This window comes from Aotus nancymaae, unplaced genomic scaffold, assembly GCF_030222135.1.
Source record: "Aotus nancymaae isolate 86718 unplaced genomic scaffold, 86718_ANA_hifiasm-v0.15.2.pri h1tg000041l, whole genome shotgun sequence".
In the NCBI taxonomy this organism is placed as follows: domain Eukaryota; kingdom Metazoa; phylum Chordata; class Mammalia; order Primates; family Aotidae; genus Aotus; species Aotus nancymaae.
In genome coordinates, this window is record NW_026988455.1 from 14,185,069 (window position 1) to 14,203,659 (window position 18,591).

Consider the following 18,591-nt stretch of genomic DNA (forward strand, 5'->3'; position numbering starts at 1 on the left):
GGATTCCATCCTCCTAAGTTTTGCTTGCATTTCTGCATTTGATTGCATGAGACACTCTCATATTCTTATAATAAATTCTCTTTAGTGTCAAAGTTGGTTCAAGTTGGTTTCAATGATTTGTAACAAAAAATCTTTTACCACTATATCACACTTTCAGATTTCCCATTTCAATGAAAGAAATTATACTAGATAGAAATAATATATATGGGGGGAAGATCAAGCTTACTTGAAAATTATAAACAGAAATCAACTGGGAATCTTATTTGGGGAAATTGGTGGACTAATGCTGAGGTACTCTCTGTATTGTTAGGTTTGAAGCCTTAGGGAATATTTCCTTCAAGATGAAGTAGGAGCATGAAGAAAAAAAAACAATTCATGCTTAAAACTCATAGACAACAGCCAATGACAGAGCTAAGGACCAAATAGTTAAACTAGGATCCATCAGAAACCTAAGCATCATTTGGCCATGCTTCCTGAGCTTCAGCCCTCTTATCCCACCCACCACCAGATCCTGCGAGTTTCCCCATCTACCATTATCGTGAGTCTGTCTCCATCCACTTTAGTCTAAGTGGCCCTTATTTGTCATGACACCTCCAGCAATGGCCTTCCAGATGTAGATGACTGGCAGCTATTCTTGCCACCCAGTGGTTCTCCACACTGTGACTACAGAGTGATCTAAAATTCCTTACTGATCCTGTCAAAAGTTGTTCAGGTAATTTTAGCGACTTCCTTCCATCTTCCTCACAAAGCCCCATAAAGTAGAGCCTTTGCAGCTTCATCATGTACCCTACTCCTCTGCTTGTATATGTTCCTGACATCAGCTTTCTTTTTTCTTTTTAGACAGGGTCTCTCTGTTGCCCACGTGTGATCATAGCTCACTGCAGCCTCAGCTTGCCAGAATCAAGCAATTTTCTCACTTTAGCTTCTTGAGTAGCTGGGACCACAGGCGTGTGCCACCATGCTTGGCTAATTTTTTTTTGGTAGAGATAGAATCTCACTATGTTGCCAAGGCTAGTCTTGAACTCTTGGGCTCAAGCAGTCTGCCCACTTTGGCCTCCCAAAGTGCTGGGATTATGTGCATAAGCCACCGCACCCAGCCAACGTCAACTCCTCAGGCCCTTGCCTTGCCAAGCTGTCTTTGCTATGGGACTTTTGCACATGTTCTTCCTCCTGGAACATTCTTTTCTGCCACCTTTACTCAGCTTTCTTTGGCCACTCTGACTAGACTGATTATTATTCCTAGTATAGCACTGTGTACCCATCCTTTTTGCCATTTGTTATTGTAGCAGTTTTATTCCCATCTCCCTCAGTATTTGGTTGTCTGTCTACTATACTAGACTGTAAGCTGCACAAGGGCAGGAGCTCTCTGCTTTAGCCTATTGTTTAAGTCACAGCACCTAACAGAATGCATAGCAGGGGATCATCAAATATTTGTTGAATAAATAAATATACAGAAAGGTAAAAAGTATGAAAAGCAAGCAAATAGACAAGGAGGAGGCTTCAACTTAAATAATTCAGTTGGTTCTAACTCACAGTTTTTCTTAGGTGCTAGGCTTGTCATCAACAATCCTATTAATAATGCTAAAATTCCTTTAATCAATAGTGGTATAAGGTTATCAATAAATAAAATATAATTAGTGTTAGTAGTACTTCTAGGTCATCCATAAAGGCCTGTTGAATGGATGATGTCCCCAAAAGAGTAGTTTTAAGCCCAAAAATTTACTAAGCCCCTGTGCCCTTTGAGAAGAACTTGGAGGGTATGAAGGGAATGAGAATTCCAATTACTAGCAATTCCCAGAGCTCCATGGATGAAAGATGCCATCAAGGCATGTTCTGAGGTCTGCAATTCTTGTAGTGAATGTGTGATGGGCCAGAGTGATGCAAATGGAGGAGAGCCCAGGTACCATTCAAAGGAAGAAGTTGCTCATGAGCCCTGTGATGTGGCTGGTGAGGATAGGTCCCTTTTCATTTTCTTCTATATATATCCCTTTGAAAGTATGTGCACTTAAGTAGAAAATACTGCCCAAAGTAATTTATAGATTCAATTCTATTCCCATTAAACTACCACTGACATTCTTCACAGAATTAGAAAAAATTATTTTAAAATTTATACGGGACCAAAAAAGAGCCTGTATAGCCAAGACAATTTTAAGCAAAAAGAACAAAGCTGGCATCACACTACCCAACTTGAAACTACACTACAGGCTACAATAACCAAAACAGCATGGTACTGGTACAAAAACAGACACATACACCAGTGGAAAAGGATAGAGATCTCAGAAGTAAGACCCCACATCTACAACCATCTGATCTTTCACAAACCTGACAAAAACAAGCAATGGGGAAAGGATTCCTTATTTAACAGACGGTGCTGGGAAAACTGGCTAGCCACATGCAGAAAATTGAAACTGGACCCCTTCCTTACACCTTATAGAAAAACTAATTCAAGGTAGATTAAAGACTTAAATGTAAAACTCAAAACTATAAAAATCCTAGAAGAAAATCAAGGCAATACCATTCGGGACATAGGCACTGGCAAAGATTTTATGACAAAAACGCTGAAAGCAATTGCACCAAAAGCAAAAATTTGACAAATGGGATCTAATTAAACTAAAGAGCTTCTGCACAGGTAAAGAAACTGTCATTGGAGTGAACAGACCTCCTACAGCATGGGAGAAATTTTTTGCAATCTACCCATCTGACAAAGGTCTAATATCCAGAGTCAACAAGAAACTTAAACAAATTTATAAGAAAGAAACAACCCCATTAAAAAGTGGGCAAAGGACATGAACAGACACTTCTTAAAATAAGATATTTATGCAACCAACAAATATGAAAAAACTCAACAACACTGATCATTAGAGAAATGCAAATCAAAACCACAATGAGATACCATCTCACACCAGTCAGAATGGTGATTATTAAAAGTCAAGAAACAACAGATGCTGGTGAGGTTGCAAAGAAATAGAAATGCTTTTACACTGTTGGTGGGAATGTAAATTAGTTCAACCACTGTGAAAAACAGCGTGGCAATTCCTCAAAGATCTAGAACCAGAAATACCATTTGACCTAGCAATCCCATTAATGGGTATATACCCAAAGGAATATAAATCATTCTGTTATGAAGATACATCCACACATATGTTCACTGCAGCACTAGTCACAGTAGCAAAGACATGGAATCAACCCAAATTGCCCATCAATGATCCCATTTAATTAGATCCCATTAACCAACCAAAATGCCTGTCAATGATAGACTGCATAAAGAAAATGTGGTACATATACACCATGGAATACTTTGCAGCCATAAAAAGGAATGAGATCATGTCCCTTGCAGGGACATAGATGGAGCTGGAAGCCATTATCCTCAGCAAACTAACACAGGAACAGAAAACCAAACACCGCATTTTCTCACTTATAAGTGAGAGCTGAATGATAACACGTGGCCACAGGGAGGGGAACAACACACACCAGGGCCTGCTGTGGCATGACAGCGGGAGGGAGGGCATCAGGAAAAACAGCTAATGCATGCTGGGCTTAATACCTAGGTGATGGGTTGATAGGTGCAGCAAACCACCATGGCACACATTTACCTGTGTAACAAGCCTGCATACCCTGCGCATGTATCCCGGAACTGGGAAAAAAAAAAAACCTAACAACAAACAAACCCCCAAAATTTTTTTTTAAAAAGAAATAAAATGCAAGTTACCCTGATAGAGGAAGATTTTTCTTTTATCTAGACTATAAAGGTAGCCATATTTTGTGCAAGAATTTCTGTATTAACATTCCATGTCAAGAGGAAGAAAAGAAAAGAAGATTCCAAGAGTAGAAGGATTGGTGCAGAAGCCCTCTGAGAGCATGAGAGGGGAGGCAGTTTGATGACACACATGGATTGCTGGAGAGAAGGGTGGATGCCCTCAGGGAATGAGAAGGAAGGAAGGGAGAAGAGATGAAACACAGGTTATTTGCCTGGGAATGGAGGACACAGACAATTCTGCTTTCAATGGCCCGATTTTCTGACAAATATTCCCAGAACATAGCTCGGGAGAAACGCCAATTGCTTCAAGCAAACCATTCTAAATAGTACCAGTTTTATTTTAGAAAGAATAGCCTGACTGCAAAATTAAGAGAAATCTAAGATCCAGAAAATATCAAATTATGCCATGAGTTATTTTCATGAAATGATATACTACACAGTACTCTGAAGTAAACGTTATTGTTAAAATTCCAGCAAAGAGGAGCACTTGATGTAAAAAGCACAGATCCTGGAGTCATGCTCATGACTTTAAATTTGTATAAGCAACTTAATAGTACTTGAAAATGTAACCTGTTTATTGTATTTTAAAGTGAAACTGAGGATGAGGTAATTTATGTTTCCATAATTGGATTCTTTGGGAGCATGAAGCATTCAGGCTTATGGCGAGAAAGATCTCAAAAAGCAACTTTTATCTGTATTTCCTGGTTCCTGCCCCTGATGCCCCTGGAGTACATATATTCTGGTCTTCTGAGCACTAGATTAATTTTCTTCATGTGAATATTCTTATATTTTTCATTTGGATATATTCTACAACCCTAATTGAACTATGTTATTTCTACAGAAGTTTTTGTAAAATTACTTTTGCCATTCTGTATTTTACTCTGAAAGTGATTGCCTTTGTATATCACAGTTCACATAAGAAAATTAAAGTTAATGAAAAAAATCAACAAAAAAGATTGCCTGAAATTAAACTTAACATTCTTTCTGAAGAGTTTTACAAATACCATCCATGCAGTAAGAACAGGAATTCTGATGAGAACACATCTTTCAAGAATTCATCTTCACCTTCCCTTTCACTCGGGAGGTGGCCTCTTATTGTGGATGTTGGATATAACCAGTGAACCGAATACTTGAAACCAATTTGCTGGTTTGAGAAGAGGTTATTGATCCTCACAGCATGTATCTACTTGGAAAATTTCATTGTTTAACTCTACATGTGGATGAATCTTGCCTCATACTACTTTAAGTCAGGCAGACTGGGTGAGGCATATGAGTTCCCTTTGCTTTATTGAAGTCTTTTGAGAAGGTAAAACAAAAAATGTTTAACAGGTCTGCGTGTTGCCTTGAATAAAAAGTACTGTATGTGCTTCTTGGAAGAAGTCTGGTGAGGTGATTTTTCTTTTAAGCATATGCTTTATTTTGAGGGAAGATGCTGGGAGAGAAATTTCTGTGTGGTTTCTACAGAATTAAGAAGACAAAAGTGGTAATTGATAAAACACCAAATCTTGGGCATTTATGTAATTGTTGATTAAATAATAAAAGTTCAACTGAATAATTAATGCATAACTCTTTGAATGGGTGAAGATGTACAAAAACTCAGCTCATCTGAGGTCAGCATCTCTTCTAGGGATTCCTGAAGAATATAGGCAAGGTGATGAAGCCGTATGTTGCTGTTTCCCTGCAGATGCTGGAAATATGGGCCCCACCCCACTTCAGCGCCTCACTTCTCTAATTTTTCTCTAGGAATATTATTATTGGCCCAGGGAAGGTTCATTTCAGCAGAAATTCTGCCGTTATGAAGCAATTAGAGCAATTTGTTAGCAAAAGTAAGTGATTTATTTTTCCCAATCACCATTCATAAGACGGTCATTACAAACAAGTTTGCTGATAAATCCGTGGCCACGAGAGACGAATTTAATTGTGTCAAGGAAAGTTTCTTGGTGCTTAATGGAGAGAGACTTTTCTGCCCCTTCATGGTGAGAGATAGGCCCTATGGGTATTTATTGACTTGAACTGGGGTCTTCTTAATAAAGAGAGATATGTTTTAGAAATGAAACTCCTCGGGGTCTTGTTTGGGGTAAGTAATTAGTGAAGAACCAAGTTAATGTTGTTGGTTTTTTTTTTTTTTCTCAAACATCTTGATCTTTGAGCAAGTTTTTGATCTTTTTTTTTAACTGACAAGTTACTTCTCTTTCAGGCCCCGAGCTTGATGTAGAAGACTATCATATGAACCAGAGAGGGTAACTGAACCCAAAGAAATGACTCCAACATCAAGCTAAAGACACGCCTTACAGGATGAGGAGGAGCAGAAATCCCACCAGCAAGGCAAGAAAGAAGCTGCACATGAACAGGTGACAGTATGAGAAATGCTTAATTCCCTGTTGTGATTATTAGCACGTGAAGCTTGTGAAACACATAGCCCCAGCTAGAGGATCTTGTGTTATAATTTTTCAAAGACCGCAGCAGGCACACCAGCCATACAGCTAATAGAAATCAAGTGTTATTTCTAAAGTATCATGCACTTTGGTGATTAGCAGCTTGGGGAGCTATCGGCTGAATTTCTTGAAGAAACCTCCAGGAAGTCAGCCGTAACTCTAAGACTGAGGCAGCTTTCAAGAAGTGTGATTCATCTTCTTTAAGTATTAGGGCCACCTAGGGTCACGCCAGCCCAGTCCACAGCAGGTCACCTGGAACTGAAATTCTGAGACATAAGAAGTAGGAGGAAAAATGTCCCACCTGCCTCAAGGGAGGAAGTCAATTTAAAGGGATGAGGAGAACACTGGCAAAATAATATTTTAACTCTATTAACTGATTTTCCTCTTCTGGCAGCTCCTGTTGCCTCTGCCTCCTCCCCCAAGCCCACTTAGGTATCATTTGTTCTATCAGGAAAAAAGAAGTTTCGCCAGAGGGCAGGAAAAACAGGCTTTTGATTTTCCAAAGTCAAGACCCTAAAGGCACTTGGGATAGAGACACTAAGCTGAACTGATGCGAGGCTTCCCACCCCTTGTAAAACCTAGAGTTTTCCAGGTGTGTTGTGAGGACAGTGCTCGAGCTGGGGAGAAAAGGGGGCTGTTACATGCTGGTGGGGAGGTGGGGAGGTGGGAAGGGAAGGCAGAGGGGGAAGGGGAAGCAGAGACAGCTCTTAGAGGCTGGTGGCTCCTCACTCCTCTGAGAAGAAGACTCTACACCTTGCTCCCCAGAGGAGAAGCTTGTGGGTGACAGAATTGAAGATGGATTGGGGTTGTCATCACCTCCAAGCAGAGCTCAAGAAGACTGCAAAACCTCAGAACAGAAATGGCTGAGTGGTGTCCAGGAGACAGATGATCTGAGCCAGCCTCAAAGAACTGAGTGTACCCCAGCACGGCTCACAAGTGTTAGAATGAGTCTTCTGTGCTCAAAAGTCCCATCAGAATAGTAATGAAAGACCCACAGAGTTTTCTGGTGCCCCTGTGGCCTGAAAGAGGTACAATAAAATTTCCTGTGCCAACAAGGGGCTTGGCAACAGCTGAGAGAAAATGTGCCACGTCTGAAGGAGTCTCGTGCTGGGGAACGGCTCAGTGGGGAAGACCCACCGGGAACAAGGTCATATGAGCCAAGGCTGGTGCTGAGATAGCATCACACAGAGAAAGAGATAATTCCCTCTACCTATCGCCCTGGTACAATGTAACACCCCTGCAACCCAGTGAAAAGGGTGAGGGTGCAGAATTGAGGGAACTTAGGTTCTAACACTGAAGATAGGCTTAAAATAGATAAGTGGTTACAGAAAAATAAAGTTTTACTTCTTGTACAATTGAGTTTGTTGATTGAGTTCTGAACCCAAAAGTAGAATCAGTCACTCAATCAATAAATTAATTAAAAAATCAGTCATGCCTGACAAAACAATTTAGCTCTTCCTTTCTGGAATTTAGGAGAACTGTAACACGATTCACAATCAAGATCTGTGTTACAGCCTAACATAAATCTTGACTATTGCTATGTAGTTAGATTACGTGCAGCCTTAGGTTCATGGGGGTAGCTTAGTCTGCCTTGCTTAGTGAGCGCTGACCATGTGGCTGGCACTGTCCTAGGACCTTTCACCATTTTCCCTCATTTAATCCTATAAACAGTGTCTGTGAGACCAGATACGATTCCCACTTTACTAACGAGTAAACGAAGCCTCAACAAAGTGAAATCTGAGAGAATTCTAATAATTGTGAAACATTTCCTTTGGCAAAAGTTGGTTCCACATTTTGGTGGGTAATGCCCAGCACTTCCTTCCTTCTTTTCCAACAGTCTGTTCTTTTCCTGTGCGTTCTTCACCCTCCCACCTCTGTGCCTTTCCTCCAGTGCTCCTACTTCAGATACTGCTCCTCTTTCTGTCCTTTTGACATTTTCCCCAGTTTCTATGGCACAATTTCAATTTTGTCTGTTCCCTGACACTTCTGCAAACCTCTCAGCTATTATTATCCATCCTCATGCTCCTTCAGCACCTCACAAGTTCGTGATAGCCCATTATCAAGTCAGCTTTGTATTGCAGGTTTTTGGTCATGATAGTGTCAGCTGGTAGTTTGTAAACCCCAGAAGAGCTCCATCTTGTGCAGTCTCAGGACCTACCATGAATTTAGCATCCTAGGCTGGCAGGTATTTTGGTGCCTTTTACACAATAAAGCCTTAACACGTACTTCTCAAACTAAATTAACTTAAAATTCTAAAACACATAATTAGTGAAAAATGAGACAGATGCTTATAAGAATGTTTAACTGGTAATGTCTTTGAATTCCTCACTACTTTCCTTCTTTATCCCTAACTTACTTTAATTTTTTTCAAACATACAAAACAGTTTAAAGAACTGTTCATTGAACACCCACTTAATGACCTCCTAGCTTCTATAATATACCCACTATTATATTTATGTTGTCATATCTGTCTGTCTACTCATCCTGCTATCCATCCACCAATAGATATTATTTTTTCCTCACTGCTTTTCAAATACCACCAATGTTTGAGAGACTTTTGACTTTGGAATCAGAGCTGAGATTAATTCCTGGATCTTGTTAATTAATTCCAGTGCTTACTCTTTCTGTGACCTTGGTGGTGCTGCTTAGCTTGAGTCTGTTTTCTCTTTGTAAAATGGGGTGAACAACAATGTCTACATAGGTTGTGGTGAGGAATAAATGAGACTGTATATAAAGGGCCTGGCACATAGTGTGTTTTCAGTACATAGTAGCCAAAGTAAAAGGACAGCATAAATATTTGTTTCAGCCATCAGCACTGATTTGAAATGATTTGTGCTTCTGATGTTCTTGCTTCCAGCCTCTGCTTTAGGCCCAGAAGGAAAAGAAGTTACAGGAGCCGATCGCCGATCAGTCTTACACTCTTCCATGATCATAATCAAGAGGTCCCTGGATCTAGAGGTGAGCAAGAGGTGATCTGGGCTTTGGAGTGGGTACTGCATTAATTCCCTGGCACAATTAAAGGCAATAGAGCTCAGAGTAGAATCACCAATGATCTACGTTACCCAGACAATATGGGAGAACTTAATGTCTATCTAAAATTCAGAAGAACCTTTGCTAAAAATGGAGATGATTAGGAGAGGATGTCAGAACTCTGTCACAGCCATAAACCTGCCTTTTGAACCTTTTGGTGCAGGGATTTGAATCTTTTCCAAGCGTAAGCCCTTATTAGTAGCACCCTCTACTCTAAGGCTATAGGATGTTCCATATTCATGGAACTATTTCTTAATTATGCTCTAGGTCATCTTGCCCCTGAAATGGCCCTGGAAAGCTATGGCTGGAGAATGGAGGAAAAGATCACTTTCTCTGTTTTTTCAGACCAGGCATCAATTGGGATGTTGGGATATTGGAAGAAGGAAATCTCATCCTTTGTTTTCTGCCTATGCTCTTACCATGCCCATTCCCATGTCTGATCATCACAGCGTCCTTCACAGCCCTTAGCTGAATCATGTTGAGTACAGGATGGTGTAAATATCATGGTTTGAATACAATCATGATCTGTCCATGTGGATTGTGTTTTGCAGCTCACTTAGACTTAAGGCCTCTTTATTTCAAATTTATGTTAGTATGTGGCAATAGAGTTGTCCCTAGATGAACAGGAAAATGCCTGGTTTCCTTCTCTTCCTGAGGTTTGCAACTTAGATGACATGTCACATTAATCTGTGGAACTTTTTGAAAGATACGAGTGCCTGCTTCTTTGAAAGCCTCACCCTTTATTCCAAGAGTCAGAGTCAGTGGGTCTTATGTTATGCCACTGCAATGTACATTTTAAGTATCACCACAAATTATTTTTCTTCACAGCTATGGTTAAGAACTGTCTCTTTACCATAAAGCTGTATAGCTCTTAAAAACAGTGAGGGATGAAGTGTCTTCTTTTGAGATGTGAAATCTTGGTTTACCTTTTCATTTTTGTTGTGTTTTCTATTGGTTGATAATCATAAAATGGAAAACGAGCTGAAATGACAAGATTAGGAATATTATCAAAGTAGAGTAGGTTGTACATAATATAGAAATAAGGACAACCCAGTAGAGCATTTGAGAAGATGCTCAGCTAAAGTAAACGAAAGCTAATAAAGGTTATCCCAGCCAGCTAGGAAAGCAGTGCTCAGATTATCAGGTAAGGATATCACCGAGGACAAGAAGGCAGATATGCAAAAGGAGTTACTCTATCTTGTCAAATCTAATACAGCCATATTTTACATTTTAACATCGCAGACATCTGTTGGCCTGGTGCCATTGGAATGTCGTGTCATTCCCATGCAGTATAAATTTTGCTGTTAGTCACGATGGCATAACTGGTCAACCCCTCAAAGTTTCAGTCAACAAACTAAGAAAAAGTAAATCCTGATTGACTAAAAAATAATTAAATCTACTGTTGTCATCTACTGGTAGATAAAAAAATGTAACAACATCAAAGCTTCTAGATCAAAGGTTAGTTGCTTGGAAGAAAATTCAAAGATAATAGTAGAGTGTTTTGTAAATAAATGCTGCATTCTCAGTGCTCTTGATGACATAGATACCAATATCATATAAAAAATAGGAATAAATATGCCAATTCTGAGTTGAAAAGTGACTCAGAGGAGTTGGATACTCGTGAAGAAGTTTGGAATAAAGTTTAATTGGCAGCATTTTATTCTTTCTTACTGGTACATAATAGTAGTTCATCTTACAACCACTGGTGTCTTAGTTTCCCCTTTGCCCTCAGAGAGTGCACTGAAAAATCAACTTACAGTAAGACAGATTAATTAGAGAAAAAGCATACAAATTTATTTAACCATGCACACAGAGAGAATCAGAGTGATTCCCCAATTTCCCAGTGGGGTCCAAACACTTACATAACCTCCTTTTAGAGGCAAGGAGGAAGATGAAGAATACAGATAATTCTGATGAGGGCATTAAATGATTACTGGAAAAAATGAGACTTGGGAGAATGAGTGGATTGCAGAGGGGTTGGGTGGTGAACAGAGAGTGACTTGTGGTTCTGTTTGGAAGTTGAATGAACAGAGAGACGGGCATTGTTTTGTAAAAAGGTTAGGGCTGGTCTGGTTCCGTTCTTTCTCTCCTTTCTTGAAATAGATGATAAGATTACAGGGAAAGAAAGGAAAAGCAATTGTTCATCTTGTGGTTCCATCCAATCCTTATGAAGACAGGGGAAAAGTCTCTTCCAAGGCCTGTTGATTTCAAAGGGTTTTCAATTCAAAATATTCATTATATCAGGGAGCCGTATTTTGGGGTGAAACTCTCTGTGCTCTTCAACCTCCATTCACATCTTAGGGGTCATTTAATATCAAAAACCTACTTAACTATAGTATCATTAAGGCCACATATTTCTGGCCTTTGCATGAAAATATCTTGAGAGATCTTTGCAAATTCCTTTTAAAACTTTGAATGTCTGGCCGGGCGCGGTGGCTCAAGCCTGTAATCCCAGCACTTTGGGAGGCCGAGGCGGGTGGATCACGAGGTCGAGAGATCGAGACCATCCTGGTCAACATTGTGAAACCCCGTCTCTATTAATACAAAAAAATTAGCTGGGCACGGTGGCGCGTGCCTGTAATCCCAGCTACTCAGGAGGCTGAGGCAGGAGAATTGCCTGAACCCAGGAGGCGGAGGTTGCGGTGAGCCGAGATCGCGCCATTGCACTCCAGCCTGGGTAACAAGAGCGAGACTCCGTCTCAAAAAAAAAAAAAAAAAAAAAAAAAACTTTGAATGTCTAATGTAGAATGCCTTTTCCTAATCTATCCATCTAAATAAATAAATTTATCATTAAAATAAATAAATAATGAAAGAATAAAGGATAACAAAACTGAGTTAAATCTAATGTGACTATTTAGTGAGAGTGTATGGGGGCCTTGGAAATATAATGACTGGCACTTAGAATAGGTCAGTACTCAGTTAATATTTGTTGATCCAAACATAACTTTTCATTGATAAATGAGCAGAAGATCTTGCTTGTGGCTCTTGCTATGAAAAAAAGCCTATTTCTCTACACCTGTCAAGGACATCTGCTTTGGGAAGTCCTACACACAGCTTAGGTCCACATCAGAGTATGAATTGACTATTCGCTAATCATGTAAATATTATTGCTGAAATGAAAACATGATTGAGGCTAGAAGTGTGAACCAAATGCAGAAAGTGCCAGCTCTTTAATGGAAGCAATTCATTAGGCATCATCTTTAAGTCTGGTGATAGGTCCCAGGGTGTTAATCAAATCAAATATCACCGGCTGCTGAGAGAACAGGCTCTTTCAGGAAGCATTCATAATACTAAGCAGGAGAGAGATGTGGCACTAAAATGCATTTTCTGAGGCTCCAATAGCTAAGGACACCTATAGAAGAATTGTGGGAAACTCCTATATAGGCATCTCCGTAACAGATCAGATAAACACTGTCTTGAGTTAGTTGAAGTGGTGAGAAAAGCCTAGGTTAGGATACCAGACAGAGCTGGGTTCAATTCTTGCTTCTGCTTTTACTAGCTTTGGAAAATCAGCTAGTTCTCTACAGATTCACAGGATTAATGTTTGGGATTATATCAGTTGCTGGTAAGATACTTACAAGCAGCAAAATAATTAGCACCATCCCTGAAACCATCCTATGGGATCCATACAAACTTGCACCCATTGGAAAAATCTTAGGTTTGTCCCATTATCTCTGGCCCATTGTTGATTGCAGAAGCCAAAGGGTTATAAGAGCAACACAGGTATTTGAGCTACATATAGTTTCCTTTAGGGGACTTGGTGCTATCAGAGGAGGTCAACATATTAGAAAACAAGTTTTTTAAAAAGTAGAAGTCATAAAGTTGAAGAATTCAGTGGCTTCTCCAGGGGCAGAAATACCTGATTTATGAACAGTCATTATCCTGAACTGTTTTATAGAAGTGATATAACTGATTGATTTTTTATAAGCATTCCAAGTGTTGCACAGCAAGTTTTGATGCTTCCAACTAGCCAATGAAGTAAGCAATGAAAGTGAGTTTAAGACATTTACCTGTATCTAAACCGGAGTAAATTTAAGATAAAGCTTTGTACATTTTGAGTAGAGAGTAACAGAGTGGTCTTAAGACTTGGGTTTGGGCTAGGTGCGGTGGCTTACCCCTATAATCCCAGCACTTTGGGAAGCCAAGGCAGGTAGATCACCTGAGGTCAGGAGTTCGAGACCAGCTGGCCAATGTGGTGAAACCCCATCCCTACTAAAAATGAAAAAATTAGCCAGGTGTGGTGGTGCGCATCTATAATTCCAGCTATTTGGGAGGTTGAGGCAGGAGAATCACTAGAATCCAGGAGGCAGAGGTTGCAGTGAGCCGTGATGGTGCCATTACACTTTAGCCTGGGCAATGAGAGCAAAACTCTGTCAAAAAAAGAAGGAAAGAAGAAAGGAAAGGAGAGGAGAGGAGGGGAGGGGAGGGAGGGGAGGGGAGGAGAGGAGAGGAGAGGAGAGGAGAGGAGAGGAGAGGAGAGGAGAGGAGAGGAGAGGAGAGGAGAGGAAGAAGGAAGGAAGGATATGACTATATTTGGGTTCTAGAGTCAGACCACCTAGCTTGGGATCCTGGCTCTATCATTCATCAGGTGTGTGATCTGGGGGCAAGTTACTTCTCTTGCCTCCATTTCCTCGTTCACTTAATGGAATAATTACTTCATAGGATGATCCTGAGGATTAAATAAAATAATCTTTAGAAACCTCATCACAGGGAATGATAAAATAAACATTCTGAATATTACAGAAACAAATGGATTGATAAGCAACATTTTTTTCCTAATTAGTTCTACATATTTTCTTTTTAATTTCCACATCAGTATCATGAGCTTAGAACCTGAGTACCCACTCAATACCCAAGTGTCTGGGGATTGGGAACCATTTTCATTAGTAGCTACTCTGAAAAACAGCATTCATTCTTCATATGGTGTTTATAGGCATCAACATGACGTAATGTTTAAGAGCAATAATTACAGTGTCAGACTTCTGAGTTTGAATCCTCATTTACTGGTACCTTAAAAAGGTGCTTAACCTCTTTGGGCCTTGGTGGCCTTGTCTGTTAAATGGGTATTCCATATAGTTTAAATGAGGTAATAGGTATGAAGTGCTCATATCAGTGCCAGGCACATAGAAATTATTCAGTGCTTCATGGTCATTGACTTACACTGTTAATCAAGCATTTCCCAGAAAAAAAAAATGAAGTTAAGTGGTGATATCATGAAGGATTTTTCTTTATCTTGTAAATAATATACTGAGCTTTCAATTTCGTAACATTCAAGATGAAATGCTGAAGGATACCTATGCCAGAATCTTTTTTCATGGTCAAACATTAAAGACAGAGCGAGGGTATATTTAAGTAGAAATAACAAATACATGGCATACATACCCACGCCCCATACCAGGACTGTGACAGACATTACTAATCCATCTTGGCTTTCTTTCAGCTTCTGAATCTTTCTCAACATAATATTCTGGGCAACCATTGTCAGTTGGATTGGTATATGAAATAAAGCTTATTTTCCATCTTTGTTCCAGTATCATCTCTTTAGAAGTGTTATTTTCCCTGGAGGATAAAAAAATTTATGGGTTTTCAAGTAAACCTGCCCCCCCACCCCATGAAGTCCCAATCAATCTCGTTTTGTTTTGTTTTTGTTTTTGAGACAGTCTCACTCTGTCAACCAGGCTGGAGTATAGTGGCATGATAACAGCTCACTGCAGCTTCTGCCTTTCAGGTTCACACAATTCTCCTGCCTCAGCCTCCCAAGTAGCTGGGATTACAGGTGTCTTTCACCATGCCCAGATAATTATTATAGTTTTAGTAGAGACAGGTTTTCACCATGTTGGCCTGGCTGGTCTCAAGCTCCTGACCTTGAGTCATCCACCTGCCTCAGTCTCCTAAAGTGTTGAGGTTACAGGTGTGAGCCACCACACGCAGCCCCAATCAAACTTTTAAATGATGCAAGATAATCATCCCTCATATCCTTAAGCAGTGTGAGTTATATAAAAGAAAAAAAGTTGACTGGCAGTACCCATCTATTTTTTGTGCTTCTTTGGAAGATGCTGCCAAGACAGATGACAGTGACAGCTGCAATTAAAAAAAAATTGCTAGAGTCTAACAAAATTATCTGGAATGTGGTTTCCTTAGTTGTTGACTCAGTGAATACTTTTCCGGAAAGACAGCCAGGTTATATTACCTAGTAGATTGTGCAGCTGGGCATCTTCCATTTTATCTTAAGAGAAAGTTACAGATGGCTAAATGTGAACGTTGTTCCTAGATGTTGATTGGTTGGTACCCATTTAACTCTAGATGCTATAGCATCTTTATTTATTTATTTATTTTTGAGACAGAGTCTTGCTCTGTCACCCAGGCTAGAGTGCAGTGGCGTGATCTCAGCTTACTACAACCTCTGCCTCCTGGGTTCAAGTGATTCTCCTGCCTCAGCTGCCCGAGTAGCTGGGATTACAAGCGTTTGCTACCACACCCAGCTAATTTTTGTATTTTTAGTAGAGGCAGGGTTTCACCATGTTGGCCAGGCTGGTCTCAAACCTCTGACCTCAAGTGATCTATCCACCTCAGCTTCCCAATGTGCTGGGATTGTAGGTATGGTCTGTAGCATCTTATAATTACAGGATTGTTACTTATATCATCATCATGTGACCTAGTTCTTCAAGAAAGTATAGATATACTTGCTATGTGCCATTTACAAGGAAATATGTACTCACTGTAGAAAAAGTTTCACCTCTGACAAATCAGTGGAAAATGGGCAAAGAAAATGAAGAGTTAAAGTTCAGAACAGAGAAAATACAAAAAGCTAGCAAAAATGTAAAGAGATGCTCAAAGTTTTTTGACAGAAAAATGTAAAATAAATTAACAATGAGATATTCCTTTATATGTATTAGATTGGCAGAAATTATGAAGCTGGATAATGCCATGTGTTAGCAGGGATGTGGTGGTAGGAAGCTGAATAATGGCATGTGTTAGCTGGGTGTGGTGGTAGGAAGCTGGATAATGCCATGTGTTAGCAGGGACCATGGTAATGCTTACACACTGCTGCTGGGATTGTAGACTGGTGTAGAAATTCTGCAGAGGACTCTAGTGGTAAGGGCAGATTAGACCTGTATATACTTTCTGACCTGGCAAGCCAAATCCATTCCTGTATATGTATATCACAAAGTGTATACATATATACACTTACAATGAAGTTGTTCTCATGTTGCTAATAAAGACATACCCAAGACTGGATAATTTATAAAGAAAAGAAGTTTGATGGACTCACAGTTCCACATGGCGGGAGGCCTCACAATCATGGCGGGAGGTGAAGGAGGAACAAAGGCACATCTTACATGGTGGCAGGCAGGAGAGCATGTGCAGGGGAACTGCCCTTTATGAAACTATCAGATCTTGTGAGACTTACTCACTATCACGAGAATGTGGAAAAACCTTATTCATTATCATGAGAGCATGGGAAAACCTGCCCTCATGATTCAATTACCTCCCACTGGGTCCCTCCATGATATATGGGTATTATGGAAATTACAATTCAAGATGAGATTTGGGTGGGGACACATCCAAACCATATCACAAAAAAATTATCCAAAAGTTTCCAAGGGTCCTATAGGAATAAGGTGATGAAGCACCTAACTTGCCTGGGACCATCATAGTGTACAACTGCTGTCCTTGTGTAATTATTAATATCACCCTTCCATTCTCAAAAGAAGTGTTCTCCCTGTGTGTAAGGCTGGTAATCACAAGATATTCTTGGTGGTGGACAACTGGAGGCAGTTTGAGGAGTGGAGAGGCAAAATGCATTCAATTCACACTATTCAGCAGAAAGCTGGATGAAAAAAGAAACAGGTTGAAGTAGATAAGAATGACATTTGCATATAGTTAAGGCCCATGCATATATAAAACCATATGACTTATAAGAGCACTTACTAACAAAAGGACATTGTTGGAATAATTGCCTTGGGGCAATAGAGGAATCGGAGTGGGATAAAGGAAAAATAAAATGATAGAGATCTTGTTGGACTAAAGATTATAATAAACCATTGAGAAGGGTGATTAACTCAGCTTCAGTATCTGAATTCAAAAAGTAAGGGTTCCACCAAAATAGATGAAAGCAGAGAATTTTTTTTTTAAATTCAAAAAACTAAACTCTGGCTTCTCTTGTGAAATTGGTATTTATATATTTAATTAATTTATTTATTTTCTTTGAGGTTCCAAAGACATTTAAGGCTGCCTAGTAAGTATCTTAAGTAGAACAATATAAATATAAAATTATTTGAATGAAGAAGCAGAACTGAGTGTATACAGAAATAAGAAAGATAAGGCAAAGCCAGCAGAAGGTTAACATCTAAAATTCACACCAAAAAGACCTGTCAATCAGCTAGAAATGGGTCTCAGGTTTGGTGCTAAGTTGTCCAGCAGGAAATACAAAGAAGGAGATGCCCTCATGTCCATGATCCTTGTTATCTGTAATAAGAGCCACCACAAAACCATTCTAAGTACTAGAAAGCAGCATGCATTTCCCATTCTGAGATCAGAGCGAAATTTTTCCCTTGGGCTCTTATAAGGAGGGCACTGTGTAATGAAATAGCGACCTAGAAAACTAATTTCTACAGCATGAGTCATTCTAAAGCAATATGGAAAACCAAAATGTTAATTTATTCTAACAGAGTTTGGGGTCCTTGAATTTCCACAAAATAACCAGGTTTCAGTTTCAAATTAGTTCAGGAAATATTCCTAGGTGTGCAATAAACCTTTGGGCCCTCAGAGGTTGGGCTTTTCCATTTGATCGGGCCAGGAATTCCTGATCATAGTCATAAGAAAAATGAAGGATTCTTTTTCCAGATTCCAAGAGTGCCACTGTCATTATACTCCTGAGGAGACAGGTGGTAGATAAGGAGAGAACGTCTTCCTCCTCTCTTCCTGAAACGATTTCAGTAGCCATAACTGACTAAAAAACAAATACAGTCATTGATATAGAGATCACAGAAAGTAAATTTACTATGTGGGAACAGGTATTACCCTAAGAGTAAAACCAGTAAAAAGCAATGCATAATAGAAGAGTTTAGGGGCAGACATCTGAAGAAGGAATCCACCCTGAGAGATTATCTCCAAATGGACATGTAGGGTGTGTGTGTGTGTGTGTGTATGTGTGTGTGTGTGTGTGTCTGTGAGAGAGGAGAGAGAGAGAGAGAGAGAGAGAGTGTGTGTGTGTGTGTGTGTGTGTGTGTGATTCTAGTACATTCCAGTTTTGGAGCAAGGGTAGCTCCTTAAGTTCTTTTGACACTTGGTTGATATAATCCCTGAGCATCATTCAGTTATATTTGATTTTGTATTCATCAAGGAACCTCTGCTTATTAATTCAGT

The 18,591-nt window shown here is 39.7% G+C and overlaps 1 long non-coding RNA gene across 9 annotated transcripts in view; it reads left to right on the forward strand.

Moving 5' to 3' along the window:
- Positions 1–18,591, forward strand: part of LOC105718754 (uncharacterized) — a 197,541-nt gene that overhangs the window by 78,100 nt on the left and 100,850 nt on the right. For all 9 annotated transcript variants that reach the window (XR_010336993.1, XR_010336992.1, XR_010336994.1 and 6 more), the window contains 2 exons: positions 5,955–6,108; positions 9,050–9,150. This is a non-coding gene — a long non-coding RNA (uncharacterized LOC105718754). The remainder of the gene's footprint in view (positions 1–5,954; positions 6,109–9,049; positions 9,151–18,591) is intronic.